This window comes from Callospermophilus lateralis, unplaced genomic scaffold (assembly GCF_048772815.1).
Source record: "Callospermophilus lateralis isolate mCalLat2 unplaced genomic scaffold, mCalLat2.hap1 Scaffold_86, whole genome shotgun sequence".
NCBI classification, from domain to species: Eukaryota; Metazoa; Chordata; class Mammalia; order Rodentia; family Sciuridae; genus Callospermophilus; species Callospermophilus lateralis.
In genome coordinates this window covers 3,650,999-3,667,082 of record NW_027516693.1, presented here as the reverse complement: position 1 = coordinate 3,667,082, position 16,084 = coordinate 3,650,999, and positions in this window count along the sequence as shown.

Here is a 16,084-nt window from a genome sequence, read left to right as displayed (position 1 = left end):
TTCAAAATAGTTTCTGATTATCTTCTGTATTTCATTAGTGTCCATCATGATATTTCATCTTTTATCACAAATTTTAGTAATTTGAATTCTCTCTCTCTCTCTCTCTCTCTCTCTCTCTCTCTCTCTCTCTCTCTCTCTTCATTAGTATGGCTAAGGGTTTATCAATTTTATTTCTTTTTTCAAAGAACCTGCTTTTTGTTTTTTCAATATTTTGAATTGTTTCAGTTGTTTCAATTTTATTGATTTCAGCTGATTTTAATTACTCTCTATTTTCTATGCTTTTGATGTTGATCTTTTTCTAGGGCTTTGAGATGTAATGTTAGGTCATTAATTTGTTGACTTTTCTATTTTTTTAATGAATGAGCTAAATGCAGTGAACTTTCCTCTTAGCACGGCCTTCAGAGTGTCTCAGAGATTTTCATATGTTCTTATCACGGTTCTCATTTAACTCTAAGTACTTTTATCTGACCCCTGATTTCTTCTGCTATCCATTTATCATTTAATAGTGTATTATTTAGTTTCTAAGTGTTAGAGTAGCTTCTACTTTCTATTCTATCATTGAATTCTAATATCATTTCATTATGGTCTGATAGAATATAGGATATCATCTCTACATTTTTTTTGTATTTGCTAAGTGTTAGAGTCTGTAAACAAGTCAGGATGGTGCCTGGCATTTTACCAGAGGGAGTGGTTTGTGAAGTAATGCCAGTGAGCCATCAAATGTGGAGATTCCTTATTGGTTGATTGCTGTATCTAGTTTATGCTAATTAAGATAAGCTGTGTGGAATGTATATATACCCCTCCTGTCCTACAATAAACGGCTCCCACTGCTGCTGTATCAATGTACACAAGTTGTTCGTCACCCCCGGGTTATTTTGCTGCAGCCAGACTGCGGCAGCTAAGAGTTACTTTGTGGCATAAGATTGGTCTACTTTAGAGAAGGATCTGTGTTTTGCTGAGAAGAAAGTGTATTCACTCACTGATGGATAAAATATTGTATATATGTCTGCTAAGACTAAATTACTAATTGTATTATTTAGTTCTATAATTTCTTTGTTTAGTTTTTTTTTTTTAGAGGATCAATCTAGTAGTGATAGAGGGATGTAAAAATCACAGAGTGTTATTGTGTTGTAGTCTCTTTGATTCTTGAAATTGAGAAGGGTTTGTTTGATGTATGTATGTAGATGCTCCATTGTTTGGGGCATAAATATTTATAATTGTTTTGTCTTGTTGATATGTAATTCCTTTAAGCAGTTCAAAATGTCCTTCTTTTTCTCCTTTGATTAATTTTGGTTTGAAGTCCACTTTATCTGAGGATGAAAACCCCTGTTTGTTTATGCAGTCCATGTGAGTGATATGTTTTTTCCCCACCATTTCACCTTCAGTCTATGGATGTCTTTGCCTATGAGGTGTCTCAGAGACATCATATTGTTGGGTCTTATTTTCTAATCCAAACTACCATTCTATGTCTTTTGATGAGTTTAGGCCATTAATGTTCAAGGTTATTGCTGAGATATGATTTTTATTCCTGGTCATCTTGGTTTATTTCTGTTTTTTTAATTTGAATTAGTTTCTCCTTTCATTGGCTATTTCTTTAGTGTGGGTCCTACCTTTGATGGTTTTCACTTCTTTTTTCCCCTTCATTTCATCTTCATGTACTATTTTGTTGAAAATATTCTGTAGTTCAGGTGTTCTAGTTGCAAATTTTTTTAACTCTGGTTTATCATGGAAGATTTTTATTTCATCTTCAAATCTGAAGATTAATTTTGCTGGATAGAGTATTTTTGGTTGGCATCCATTTTCTGAGTTTGGTATATGTTATTATAGGACCTCCTTCCTGGCTTTGAGGGTCTGAGTTGAGAAAGCAGCTGAGATGCAAATTTTTTCCCCCTATACATAATCTGGTATTTTCCCCTGAAGTTTTAAAAATCATATCTTTTTCCTTATGCTAGACATTTTCATTACAATGTGTCCTGATGTGGGTCTGTTGTAATTTTGTACATTTGGTGTCCTGTAAGGTTTTCGTATTTGATTTTCCATCTCATTCTTTAGATTTGGGAAAATTTCTGATATTATTTCATTGAAAAGATTTGGTTTATATCTCTGTGCTTATATCTATCCTGATAAATTTTAAATTTGTTCTTTTCCCATAATTCTTGGAAGTTCTATTCATGGATTTTTAAAATCTTCTTTCTGTGGTCAATTCTATTTTCAAGATTACATATTTTGTCTTCATTGCCTGAGGTTCTTTCTTCCAAGTGATCTAATCTGTTGGTGATGCTTTCTCTTGGATTTTTAATTTGGTTTATTGTTTTCTTCATTTTTATGATTTCTGCTTTTTTTTCCAGAATCTCTACCTCTTTATTGAAGTGATTTTTGCTTTCTGTATTTTCTCTCTGATTTCATTTCTTATACTGTCCTCTACATTGCAGATCAGTTTAACTATGTATATTCTAAATGCCTTCTCTAAAGGCCTTCCACTGTGGTTCTGTTATTGGAGTATCTTGATTTGTTTGGGGTGATTTGTTCCCTTGCTTTTTCATAGTGTTTGTGTGTCTACCCATCTAACAGTATGGATCTGAGGCAGTAGAGTTTTTACCCTCTGGATTAATAATTCCCCTGTTTAGTGGGAGACAAATAATAACAAAAATCAATGCAAACAATAGACAGCATTAAACCAAATAGTTTATATTATGATGTCTGCATTGTTAAGTGTCATAATAAATAAAATTGATGTGACCAGTTATTGCCTACAATAAAAATAGCAATTTTGCAAAAGGGTTTACAATTTCAAATAGTGGACAGGGAGAGAACAGAAGTGATATAGGATGTGATGATTATGAGGGAGGAGGAGAGAAGACAGAAGTAAAAGATTAAGGGAAGAGTAAAAAAGAGAAAAATAGAGATTGGCGGTTGGTGGAATAAAAAAGAGAATTAAGGCAAACAGGAAAAAAAGATATGTAAAGCAACAATCTTTAAAAAAAATTAAAATAAAGGAATAGAAAGCAAAACTAAAATACTAATCAAATATAGTAGTTCACAAAAAACAAATTGATGAAAAATAACCAGCTTCAAAAATGCTAGAAATGAGGGGGAAAAATGAAATGTTCATGTCCCATTAAGGTCATAATTAAACAGAGAAAAAGAATTTTTAAAAAAGGAAAGAAAAAAATATTGATAAAGAGTTAAAGAATTCTTTCCATTGGAGTTCAAAATATTCTCAGCTTCTCCTCTCAGCAGTTTTAGGTGGGGTCCGTGATGCTCCACCCTCTGGATTGCTGGAGTGAGAGAGGATCCTGTAGGCAGAACTCCTGGAGGAAGGGTTTAAGTTTAGGTGGGCTCCAGCCTTTTCAAATGGTCTAGAGATTTTTAAACCAGCACACCCCCAGAGCCTAGCAATTGCTGGTCCACACTGGAAGACTGTACTCCAGGGACCTCCCCTGGGTTCCACTCATGTGGTGGGGCAGCCAATTCTTAGTCCCCTATGTCACTGTGGACCCCAAGTTTCCTGGTCTTGGTTCCAGTCTTCAATCTCACCTGCCCCTGTCCTTCCTAGTTCCTGGCCAGCTGCTTCTCTCCCAGCTGGTCCTGCAAAAGGTAAGGTTGGAGGGGGAGGGGTAGAGCCAGGTGGGTTTCTGAGACCAGTTGTCCCTGTGTAAACCTCTCTCCATGAGCGATGTTCTCCTGTCTGCATAAGCACACTGTATGTGGTGCAGTGTGTGTTTACTGGGCCTGTATTTCAGGTCAAACTCGGCTTTGCCAGGAATCCGATTTTCCTATTGCCCACCTCTGTGCAGCAGCTGCAAAATGGCTCCTCCTTCTGTTCTGTGCACATGGCCTAGAGAGATGGCAGCTTCTTTCCTGCACACAGACATCCTTCAGCGCATCTTTCAGGTTTGCTGAGCAATGCCCTTGATCTCTAAATGCTCTGTTCCCAGACACACCTCCGGCCTCCCTCCAATGCAAGTTCCTTTAATTCCCTTATCCCTCCACTTGGCTCCTAGAGGGACTGCTCTGGGTGGAGCTTCCAGCCTGGCCACAGCCACGACTTTGCCACTGGGGATTTTTTTTCCTTATTTTATTATATCCAACTTCCTATGACCCTGGTCTGCTTTAAGTCCTCCCCTTACTGTTTTTTTTTTGGGGGGGGTGGTTAATGCACCATACAGAGAAGCTGTCTGTCTGCTTTCTTGGTTTCACACCATGGAGTAATGGAGTAGCCGGAACCAACCTCCTCTATTCTGCCATCTTGAAAAACCCTCCACCCTGGGCTCTTAGGATGTGTACACTGAAAAGCCCCTGATACTGCTCTTCTCCAACCTATGATGTCAGTGATTGTAAGGTGAATGATTCTTTTGTGGGCCAATAAGAAAGAAAAATATCTGCTGAGTAAAGTACAGTTGGCCTTGCTACAGAGTGCTGAGAATTAGGGGAAAGAGAAAATCTGTGGAATACTTGCGGTGTCAAACTGTACAATAGCACAAACTTCATTGTAATTCCCAGTATACAGATGGGGACACTAGGTTTAGAGAAGTTAAATTATCCCCCTGAATTCTCATAAGAGTAAGTTCTAAGATTTTGGGTCTCATCCTTTGTCTACAAAGTGCTCTTCTATTTAAGGTCTATTAGAGAAAGAACACATTTTATTTTCAAAATCATATGATGTGTAAAGTATTACACAGGGCTTCATGGGACATAAAAGAAGGACACCCAGTTTAAACCAAGTTCCTTGAAAGCAACCTATACTAGATGGGTTTGGCTTTTAAATACCTAAAAAATAGGCTATGCCTGAACATCATGCAAAACAGATTGCCTTTGCCAATTTGCATGTCTAACTGAATTATATAAAGAGTCTGAGAATTTCAGAGTGAGAAGAATGTTCTAAATCATTTAGCCTAGCTTTTGAAATGAGGGCCTCAGAATCCAGGGAGGTCAATGTGCTTCCTGAAGCTCAGAGTAGCAATCTGTGGCAGAGGCAGGACGATGCTAACATCTGAGGACCTGCTTTCTACAATGTCATTCTTTACAGTGCAAATTATAAATTCTGTAGACATGGGAATTCAGTAAAAAATATTTAGACAAGATGGACACACTAATGGAATTTTTATTTTAGAAAGATTTTGTCAATGGCTATATATAGATACTGGGAGGAGGAAGTCAAATATCAGATTACTACTTTAGTCTACCGGTTCTCAAGGGAACAATTTTGACCCCCAAGACCACATTTGGCAACACCTAGAGACATTTTGGATTGTCAAGTTTGGAGAAAGATGCTAATAGTATCTAGGAGATAGAGGACAGGGATGGCTGTTAAACATTCTGTTGAATGAAATGCCTCTGTCCCCTAATGCACACACCCTCGAAATATTTATCTGTCCCACATGTCAATAGTGCTGAGTTTGGGAAATAGTTCAGTAGTCCAATATACAGCATGATTAAGTACTGAACTAGAGCAGTTGTGGTGAGATTGGGCTCAGTTTCATTCATTTATCAATATTTCTTGTTGATTTAATCACATACCAATGACCATGTTATACTCACCGTTAAAAAGATAAAGAGATGGACACCGTAGCCCTACCCCCACATGATTCACAGCATAGTGAAGAATACTGATGAGTACTGAGCTAAATAGGCTCTCAAGAGGATTGTGGTGGTAGAAATACACCCAGTGATAGGAGTATGTGGAAGGTGAGCTCCATCACTTAGTCACATTGACCAGAGACCTCCATCACTTAGTCACATTGACCCATGCTCAACGACAAAGGTTCCTTCTGCTGGACACACAGTGCTATGAGAGCAAATCATGGGCCTACATGTAACTTCTTGGCTTATGAAATACTTCAAAGAGGAAATAACATTTATGGTACAATTTTAAGACAAAAATAAGAGGGGGGGGTTCTAATAGAGCATTATAGGCAAAAACACTGAGTCAAACCAGAAAATGGGAATATCATCATTTCTGATTTCAGACCAAATATTATTTTTAATCCAGCAGTGGGAATAAAATGCACTGGAAGTGTGGATCAATAGAAAACTATCTACTGTTGAAGGCGGGGCCCCTGGTGATGTAAACCTCAAAACAACAGCTCATTGTGTGTACATGCTTTCTGAATGGCACCAGACACCTTAAAGTTTGGGGTTCACTTACCTTCTCTTGAGCATTCTTCCCCATACACATTCAAGTATATGGTTTATTTAAATCTCAGTTTATTTTTTGCAGAAACTATTGCAAGTGGCTATGAATTTACTTATTAAAAGTCATCAGGATGAAAGAAACAGAGCGTCTCTGAATGTGGCATTTCAAGGAGATGTGGCCTTTTGGAAAGACATTTTGAATTGCAAATGAGGCTTTGCTGCTTAAAAAAAAATGTTTTTAAAGAGTTTTACACCCACTGAAAACAGGAGATGAGTTTTTTGGGGGTCAACGTTATGTTTTCTTCCTAATGAAAATGTGTCTTGGAGAGCAATGGCATCCCCCTGATTCCATGACATTTAAGTGATAGATGAGGCCTTTCCCAAGAGGAGTCATTAACTGACTGGAGGAAATTAAGATGATAGGAAATAGTGGTACCTGAAGCATAGAGCCATCTCTCTTCCTTTACAATACCATTGTGAGGTTTAATACAGCCACATTGTGGTAAAATGATGCATCTGCGTCGTGTTTAAACCATTTAATGCATGATTTACTTGTGTCGTAACTCAACTAACCAGGGAATTAGCACTGTGTGGGTTAGGGGGTTCAATGACTGCAACAAGCTTCGCACTGGAATCTGCAAGACCTGATTCAACCTTTGGCTCAACCTCTCACTTGCCCTTTGGCCGAGGAGGGTTGTGGGAAAGTTGGATTTAATTGCTGGCATGTTGAGTACCTGGTTGTTGCCTCAAGACTGAATAATCAATCATGGGAGAAATAATACATAAAAAGGCAATCCATAATAATCCTGCCAAGTAGATTTGGCCATAATGGTGAAGTCAGCATAGCTGATGTATTTTGATTCTTTTAACTTTACCTGATAATATTCATCTAAAGCCAGTGCACTGGAAAGACACACACACACACACACACACACACACACACACACACACGGATATAAAAAATCATGACTTTAAGCTGCATCGTTTTAATTTTTTGATAATTTGAAAGCATTTGAATGCTGAGTTGCCTTAAATAGTATTGATAATAACATTAATGTGGAAATTTTTTTTCTTTCTTAAAAAGTAGCACTTCACTCACAAATTTCTGTTGTTAATGATAACTAGGCTTGATATAAATAATTAGTGGGGGGCTGGGATCGTGGCTCAGAGGAAAAGTGGTTGCCTACCATGCGTGAGTCCCTGGGTTCGATCCTCAGCACCACATTAAAAAAAAATAAAATAAATGTATTGTGTCCACCTACAACTAAAAAAAATTAAATGTTTTTTTAAAGAAATAATTAGTGGAATATTTTTAGTTTTAGGAGAGCTGTGCTTAGTGATATGAGTTTAATGTCTATCTACACATTTCCCCAAGGATCAAAAAAAATGCTAATCATATGTCACTTGCGATTTTGACACTCAAAAGAATAATGTCAGATGATGGCTTTGTTTTCAGGGAATGATATTGGTAAATATGGAAAGCTTGAGTGTATTCCAGGTTATACATTTGCTTCAAATTTGGATACCTGGGATACATAAGGATACTAAGGTTGCTAAATGTCCCCTCCCAAATCTGTTTTGTTACATTTAAAATTTGTTACATTTAAAATGTAACAGAAGTGTCAAGAGCTGCCCAAAGCATCTTTAACAGACTGGACAACAGAGAGAGTAATTGAAAGTGGAAAGTGAAAGCAATTAATTCCATGGTTCATCAAATCACTAAATCCCCTTACGAGTTTTTTTTTGTTTTTTTAATGATTTGAAAACAAAATCCATGATAATCAAAAAGCTTCCTACTTATAAATTAAGCATGTTCAACCACATCTGCTTCAGGATCATGAAATCAATTGACGGAAGCCTAAGCTAGTCTCATGAGTTAATTAATAATTTAAGAAAATATGTGTTGAGTTCTTAATATGTCCCGAGCCATGTTCCAAGTACTGGGGACATGCCCGGGAACAAGACGCAGTCTCTGCCCTCATAGAGCATGCAGTCTGCTGGTGGGCACAAGCTGACACCCCTGGCTCTCGTTTCTGGCCTCCCAGGAATGGACAGGGGCTCAGGGCTGGACACAGGAGAGTTTCCAGGAGCCAGACAGGCGATGGGAAAGAGACTTTTAGATGACGGTGAACAGAAGAACACACCGCTGCAACATGTCACACTAACACAACCCCGGAACATGGAACACCCTTGGGACAAAGTAAGCGTGAGTCTTTCTTCCCTGGGACACCCTGTACTTTGAAAGGGATTCTGAAGGCAGAGGGAAGTGGAGGGCCCTGCGTTCACCACCAGGGAGGGCCCTGTCCAATTGAAAGCTGAACCATCCAGTTCAGTCCTGCCAAGTTGATATTGATAAAGCTGTGGGGGATATTTGGATAATGAGGAGCCTATCCACAGGCAGAGGGTTTTCAAACAGAATTCTGATAAGAATGAGGGTTTCACAGAGTTGCCTTGGAGGAGGTAAATTGGACCGGCCATTACTCCCTGACACTCACACCCATCCTGCCATCCCCTCTGCCTGTCCTGAGTAGTTGCTTTGATATTAATGAAAGAGGGCTTTTCTGCTTTAAAATGCATAAAAACCAAGGAAGGAGGATGATTATCTAACTAAGAATTTAATCCTTCACTATGTAGTAAGTGAAATCATTCTGGCACTTGTGTGACTGCTGTTATTGTCCTTTTCCCTGAAGAAATGGGCCTCCCCACTTGCTAGTGTGGGCCTATAGCCAAATTATCCAGCCTTTGAAAAATGGGGCCAAGAGCTGTAGCTGCCTCCTAGGATGCAGGATAGAATTAACTGAGTCAATGTATGAAGTACTTAGGGTATAGGTGGCACACAGTATGCACCACGTAGGGTCATAGTTCCCCTGTGTGGCTGAAAGAATGTATTGCATCAAGAGAGATTGGGATGGATTCATGACAAAGAAGAAAAAAATGCCAGTTTCTGGTTTGTTGACCTTAAGCTGAAATCCTGGTGTCTGTAGTGATGGAATAGCTTCTGGCAGGTGGATGGGCTTGGTTGGCAAGATGCCCTCACCTTCAAGAGCGAAGCCAGGCTGACTCAGAGTAGGGTTCACAGTGAGAGCGTGGGAGGAATGTGAATGGATGATGGACTGAGTGGGAAGTCTCTGTCGTCCAGGAGGAGAAAGCAGTCAGGCTTCTGCTGAAAGAAGTGATAGGAGTAGCAGAGGCCCCATGAGGTTCATTGCCCCAATCTGGATCAGGAGAGGGGACTCGGCACCCCTCAAGCCCCTGTGACTTGGTCAAAGCAGAATGTGAGCAGAAGAACTGTATCAGAACCCACTGAGAGGCACCACCTCTGTGACATCCCCAGGTGGCAGGAAAGTCCTACAAAGCACAAGACAAAGTAGTCTCTGGATGAAGTCTTCAAGTCCAAGTTATCCCCAGTGACCTTGTCAGACACACACCCTGGATTTCCACACAACTGGAGCAGGAGGACATCAAGGTGCACACTCAGCCAGTGACCTGGGGAAGCCTCTGAGTCAAACGAATAGATTGAAGAGAGAGTGGGTGGGTCTTTCACTGCTGGCAAGTGGCCACAAACAGCAGTGGGTACCAGACACCATTCGTACGTAGCCCCCAGATTAATAGCCAGCAAGTGAGCCACTCTAAGGCAGACCCCATGCAGGGCACTCAGGAACCTTACCAGACCATTCACTTTAGAATGGGGAGCATGGGGACTAGAGAATGACTTTACACACATCTGCAAGATTTGCCAGCCCTCTTAGGAATCAGGGAGAAAACAAGAAATGTGGCTTGTAGAAAAACAGCTATGAAAGGAGATTTAAACTTTGCTGGCACTTTCTCCCAATGAACCTGAGTCAAACAGAGAGGTGGTCTTGCAGTGGAAGAATGTTGCCTTGAATTGGCTCATTTCTAATCACTTTGTGGATTCCCCGTCTCCATGCCAAGGTTGCTGCTGGCAGCAGCTGGGCTGCAGAGCACATTGCAGAACACATTAAACCATGGCTTTGGTTTCCATTTGCACAGGATAGAAAGCCAATCCCTCAAAACAACATAAACCACCCTCAGGCTTTGCATTTTTAGCCTTTACTCTAAAGGCCATGATCTTTCACTTTCCCCAACAGGTCCCTCTCAGTTTGGGGGGCAGTGCCAGTGTGCAGGGCTCAGGGTGATCACCTTAAAGTTTCTCAAGATAGCTCTGTGTGTATGGGCCTAATATCCAAAGTCCTGCATAAAGCCTAATGATCTTCAGTTGGGGACTCCAAATTGTCCTTGAAAAACAACAACAAAAAAAACATCTAGTTTTGAATCATTTTGCTTCCTGCGGGGTGATTACCAAGCAATGAAAGCTAACTATTTGTCAGGAAATATTTTTATTTTCTCTGTGAGTCAATAGTTGTTGATTGTGGGCATCTGGTTTACCAGATGTAACCTCCGCATGGGGATGGAAGGGACTATCATAGAACCTCTAGACTTACAGAGAACCTTAGAGATTCCAGTTTAAATTTTGACATGAACAGAGGCCCAGGTGACTCTGGTGACTGGCAGGAGGCCAGAAGTCATTTTTTACTACTTCACTCTTTGCTATTAAATGGTACAACTGAGCCTAGAAGAATAATGACCAGTTCATCCCATTGCACACACACATGGGGATCCTCATTGGAGGTGGCCCAAAAGTACCAGGGAAAGGTTCCAGGCCCACTGACAGATGCAGCATCCTATTTACGGACATTCAGGTATTCAGATAATTACCTGAAAATACCCAATGCACATGTCAGCTCCTACAGAAGAGAGATTTTTGACAGAGTGAGTTATGTTTTCTGAGTGCTTGATTTCCTAAAGAAACCACCACCAGTCCCCTCCCACCCCACCCCCCGCAAAAAAAAAAAAAATGGCATAGAATTTGCTCCATTTGGGAGCCTGTTGAAAGCAAGGGCAAGGAATCTGGTTTAGGTTTTATTCTGAAGAGGGAGAATCTTTTGATTTATAAGTTCACAAAAAGAAAACTTTTTGCAGAAGAAAAAGTGCTTCCAGTTGAGAATTCCCAGGTTTTATTGGAGTTTGGTGAAAGTAGATGCTATTGATGTAGGAGGTTAATGTCTGTCACACTCTGGGTACTTTGCAATGACTTCCTTCACAGCTTGTTCATTTTAAGAATAAAGAGGTCTTTATGGTTAGTGAAAGTTTAATGAGGATTACAATGGCCCACAGATACCTTCAGGAGCCATTTAAATAACCCATAACCTCTGTGTTTATCATGAGGGGGAACCTGCCAATTTTTAGGTATTACAAACATTCTTCTGAATACAGTTTCCATGGGCTTTTTCAATAATTCTGTCTATATATATATATATATATATATATATATATATATATATATATATATTGCAATTTATAAATTGCAGGATGTGTGTTACTATAGAAACGATTTCTGGTCTATCTGTTACTCAAACACATGAAAGATAAGCCTTGGGAATATACCTCCCCAGCAAATAACTTGCTGTACTCTTTTTCCCCCAGATATTTCCTTTTTCTATTACCCATTTTGGCTATGAGAAATTTCGAGTAGGTATTGGAAAGAAGGCAAATAAAGAATTAAGGAAAAGCACCAGCGTTTTCTGAAAAATGAATCCAGAGACCCTAAAGAATATAGGAGGAAGAGGAGGGAGGCCTTTGCAGCCCTTTCCTTGCAGTGTGATGCAGCAGGTCTGGGCTGGGCCCAAGGCTTTCCTTCACTAATAAGCACCAAGTCTTGCTGATGCTGTTGCTCTAGGCACCCAACTTTAGAACTGCTGCTTCCAGCTCACTCTAAGCATTTTTTTAATTGCTGTAAAATACACAAAATATTATCATATTAACCATCATCAAGTGCACAGTTTAGGGACATGGATTATATTCACACGATTGTGCAATCATCACCAGTACTCATCTCTAGAACATTCCATCACCCAGATGGACTCTTTCTAACCACAAATCAACACCCTGTTCTCTCCTGCTCTCTTCTCCTGGCAGCCACCACTCTACTTTCTGTCTCTGTGACCTTGACTCTTGGGATACTTCCTCAAGTGCAATCACACATCTGTTCCTTGAAGAACATTATTATTGAAGTTCATCAGGCTATAGAGCACGTATCAGAGTTTCTTTCTTTAAGGCTGAATTATATTCCATTGTAAGTATGTACAGTACCACATTGAATGTGTCCAGTTATTTGTGGATAGATACTGGGACATTTCCACCTTTGGGCTATTGTAAATAATGTTGCCATTAACTAGTTGTACAGATATCTGAGTCATTACTTTCAATTCTTTTGGGAAAATACTCAGAAGTGAAATTGCTTATTCTAAGCATTTTCACATGCAAAACAATATTTCAACTTTAGAAAAATATATGTCATTATCCCTAATTTTACAGCCAAGTGAAGCAAGACAGTCAAAATTTACTTCATTTCCTGAGGTCACACAGATTGTAAACAGAGGCTATTTCCAGTGCAGACAAGACAGCATCAGGGCTCAGGTATCCAACACACTTGCCTGTCTTCTCTGTCAGAGGAACACATTTTATTTTTTTTTTTATGAAAAATATCTTACCAGAGATGTCAACATTTATTTTCTACAAAAGTAATTTCCTTTCAAAAATTATGGCTAATCTGGATTCAATAATCAAATGTATGTAAGAATTTAGTAAACAGTTAAAACAAAATATTGTATTTAATTTTTTAGTCACATACTTATCTTTTAAATGATTTCTTGAACAATATAGGCTAAAGCATTTCTAAAGTCTGTCATTTGGAGGTCAAAACTATTTACCATTGCCCAAAGAGTTCAACTCTGAGCAGAGGCAATGACAATCTTACAGTCCAGAGGAATTGTTCTTTGAATGATCACAATAGCAGGATTGGCTTTTGTCATATATTCAGGTCTCTGGATAATTAAACCAAACCATCCATTGAGAGATTCCTGCAGTGGGATCTCCATGCAGTTAAATTAGATCAGCATGCTGCATGAATCAGAAGGCATGATTGGAATATTGCAGGGGAAATCCACCAGAGAAGACATGACATAGGATAACAGAACCATCTGGCTGAGAAACCAAAGGGGCTCAGTTTAAGACACAAGATTCCTCTATTTTTGAAATTCTCCTTCTTCCTATGAGGATTGCCAACTTTCAACATCTAAGGCTCAGCAGTGCCCATAAAGTATAAGAACTGATGGAGAAAGTGAATCAAAATGACCCATGAGGTGAGAATATCCCAATGTGGGTATTTTAAATATAGGTGCACACTTACTCTCCTGGAGTTGTCATTTGGATGTGGTGGACCTTAAGGCTGTGATGTGAGGGCAAATAAGGCTTCCCATGCTGCAAGCATCATCTCAGGTTACACAGGCACCTGCTGCTGCTTGCCAGCCTCGATGCTGTGTGCGTACTGGAAGATCACTGGGGCACCAAGGTGTCCGCAATGAAAAGCCAACCTCTAAATAAAAGAGATACCAGAGGATAAAAGCATATAAGAAAGGCACTTCTGTATTCTTTGGTCTGGTTTCTGAGGCAGTAAGATTCTACCATGGCTCCTAGAACTCTGGTGGAGAGGAGGATTTCTGCCCCATAAACAATTGCAAGATGGCCCATGGCAACCTTGAGGATATAGGAAGGCCAGTAGCATGTGTGTTCTCATTGCCAGCCGTCTATGCCATAAACTGAAGAGTGCCAGCTCTTCCAGTGGCTCCTTACATTACTAAGTTTTCCATCAGATCTGCCATTTGTGGGAGATTCTCCCTCAATTTCCTTTCCAGAGAAAGAATTTTCTTCCCTAAATTACCATAAACACAACTTTACCTTTTCTTATAGGATCACACCCATGATGTCTGTCTTAGAAATCTGGCAAATGAAATCATTATTAGATGACAAGGGTCATATCACATCACCCACTACTTCCACTCTCACTTAAATACTTTGATGGTCCCATTTCACTGGTTAGTTATAAGTAGTGAAAAAGCAAATCAAATATATATATATATATAACATCCTATTTTTTCTCTCCTTTTTTTGAACATATTATCTTCACATTATATGTGGGATAGATGAGAATAGAATCCTACGAAATGCCTTTTTTTTCTTCATGTTAACTTTTTTGTTGAAGGAGACAACATTTTTCCTAAAGTGTTTGTCTTGCATTTATCTATAAGGTTGAAGCTGGAATGCATTATGGTAAAAGTCTCCATGGTGCTATTTCTATAACCCGAGAGACCTCCCTTTTATCACATCTGATTCTACCTGGATTTCTTTATCTGGAGCACACTCTTTCAACATCTGAGCTCACGTGACTCTCTGTTCCAAAACATTGCTTTTACCCTACAACTCTTTCTTGCTGTTCTCAAAGCACCTGTGATTCTCAGATGATCAATATGAGAGACAAGTGTCATTTATAAAGTTATCTTCAGTGGTAATGTCTCTGCTATAAAATCTTAATTATTTCTTAGAGCCTTTGACCAACTTCCTGAAGGTGCCTTCAGACTATGCCTGGACTTGAACCTGCTGGTACAATCTGCTTCTCAGTGGCTAAGAAAGAGCTGAACTGAAGCCACAAGTGGTGATACCTAAAGAACTCCACGGTGCAGGGGAGCTAATACCCAGGGGGCTGCCCTTGAGAAATGGGCAGAGAATGGATGTGTGTGCCTTGAATTCCCCAATTGCACAGCTCTGACATCTAAACTCCAAGGTCATCCTAGTTTGATGGTGGCTAAGTCAGTAGCAAGCACATTGCTGTGTAACTTTCTTTTCCTTCATGTTCCAACCTTTGCTATGCCCCCTGCTAGGATCATGTTTCCCCCTGAACGCCCCCAAAATAAAACAAAACAAAACTGTTAACTCATAAGTCTTTTTCATAAAGGCTTTTCGAGAGGGTAGGGGGTGCAGATATTAAAATAGCTTGTTTTACAATTTCTTGTTGTTCCATCTTCCCATCAATTAGCTTGTGAGTTAGGACATTTCCTAATCACCTCTTTTTGAGATTGCTCTAGAGATGGCAGCATGAATTCTGAATTAACTAAAGTATCACTTAAATTGCTACTTTTGCCATATTTTGGGCAAAGTATGAGCTTTTGTCTCTCTCTCTGATGCATGGCCAGTTGGTGTAATAGGTATTGTATGATTTCTAAATTCCATAAGACAGACAGATACATTGTTCCGTACAATCGATAGTCATTTACTGGTTATGGTTTCCATATGAGATGGCCCCCAAAGGCGCATGTGTGAGACAGTGCAAGAATTTTCAGAGGTGAAGTGATTAGATTATGAGAGGCCAAACATAATCAGTGGATTAATCCACTGATAGAGATTAACTGAGTGGTAACTGTAGACTGGTAGGTGTGTCTGGAGGAAGTAGGTCATGGTTGGGGGTGGTGTATTTGGTCCCTGGTGAGCAGAGTTTGCTCTCTCCATCATGATTGTCACGTCCTGAGCTGCTTACCTCCACCAGGCCATTCCACCATGGTGTTCTGCTTCATCTCAGGGTCCAGAGCTATGGAGTTGTCTGACTGTGGAATAGAAAAAAGTGTTCTTGTCCAGTCTTTTGGTCACAGTGATGAAAAAGTTGACTAAAACCCTTGTACTCACACATTATCCATTAACTTGTTCTTTCTGCTCTTCTGTCCATGATATTTTCCTCCTGCTAGGAACATTCTTTAGCATGCCCCTTAATGAAGGGCGGTGGTAAGAGATGTGCTGAAATTTCATTGAAAAATATTCTGCTTTTATTTTTCTGAAGGATGATTTTATTAGGCTTTGAATTCTATATTTATCATTTTATTTCAGTGCTTTTGAAGAATAACAATAGATAGTTGTTGGTTAGCTTTCATTGATTCATTTTGAGAAGGTGGCTAGCATTCTTAACTGATTTGCTGTAGAAGTAAGATCTATTTATTTCTGGATGAATTTTGAAATTTCCTACTTTCTTTGACTTTGGAAG